The 1,111-nt window shown below is 34.6% G+C and overlaps 1 protein-coding gene across 1 annotated transcript in view; it reads left to right on the forward strand.

The window, feature by feature from the left end:
* The window catches only part of LOC107063061 (glycosyltransferase-like At3g57200), a 3,235-nt gene that overhangs the window by 1,798 nt on the left and 326 nt on the right, over positions 1–1,111 (forward strand). The gene's annotated exons all lie outside the window — the stretch shown is intronic.

Genomic DNA, 1,111 nt, shown 5'->3' on the forward strand with positions numbered 1-1,111 from the left:
TGAAAGTTCCATGCTACACCAAAAGTAAAACAAAGTTGAATTGTTGCAGCTGAATTGTTGAGCTCTAAGATAGATTGAAGTAGAATTCTAGGAGCTCTAAGATTGGAGCTCTAAGTTGCTTTTGAAACTCTGTTGCAGCTGAATTCATTTTCTTGTTGAATTATTGGGCATCTGTATTGATCTTTGAATTACACATCCACTTTCATGAAATCTGAATAATGTTCTAGCTGCTGGGAGGAATCTGGAACCTGCAATCTGGAATTGTAATCTGTAATCTACAATAATACTTCGATTTTATGCTTGTCTGGGTGTTTGCAGTAGAGTGTCTTGGTGTTGTTGGAGTTGAGTTTCCTCTTTTTCCATCATCCTATATTGCGATTTACAGATGTCTTATGAACTGCAATGGTATCTACTGCTACGTCGATTTATTGGGGGATGTAGAATTTAACACTCCTTAGCTGTAAAGTGGGACACTCTTTTAGGACTCGAGTACTTGCATTGAATTATCTCAGGATCAAGCTGTGAGATTAGTCCTAGTAAAAGTGTGTTGAAATATTATGTGAAATAGCTCTGCATTTTCCTATGTAGTAAGATAAAGATTTTTAGTTATGAGTATTTAATCATTTGGAGGTCAATCATCAGTAATTTCAGCTCATCTGGAAAGAAAATAACATACCAGTTACATTTAATCTTAGACTTGGGAGAAACTCATATACACTATACCCATTAAGATACCCTTCTCACTTGTTTTAGAGAAGACTGCAATATTGCTTCCCTTTCATATTACCACTCTCTCAACTTCCACTTGCCAGTACTAGGTAACCAAATAATTTTATTATAGTGATTTATTTGTGATCGAAGTGACTTGATTGTATAAATATCTTTTATGATGTTAAGTAACTGTGTTGGTAAACTGAGTCTAAGATGTGTGTGGCACTCCACACTTTTTCCTTTAGGAAGATGGAGGGAAAAAAAAAAGCAAAAAGAAACATGAAGTTCATGTCTCTTTTTTGGGTTATAGTAACTTTATACTTTTATTATACAAGACCCTTCACTCCAACAAAACTTCTAACTTCTATAACTGCTGCAATTTGATTTGTTGTACATGGTT

Source organism: Solanum tuberosum, unplaced genomic scaffold (assembly GCF_000226075.1).
Source record: "Solanum tuberosum cultivar DM 1-3 516 R44 unplaced genomic scaffold, SolTub_3.0 scf00301, whole genome shotgun sequence".
Taxonomy (NCBI): domain Eukaryota; kingdom Viridiplantae; phylum Streptophyta; class Magnoliopsida; order Solanales; family Solanaceae; genus Solanum; species Solanum tuberosum.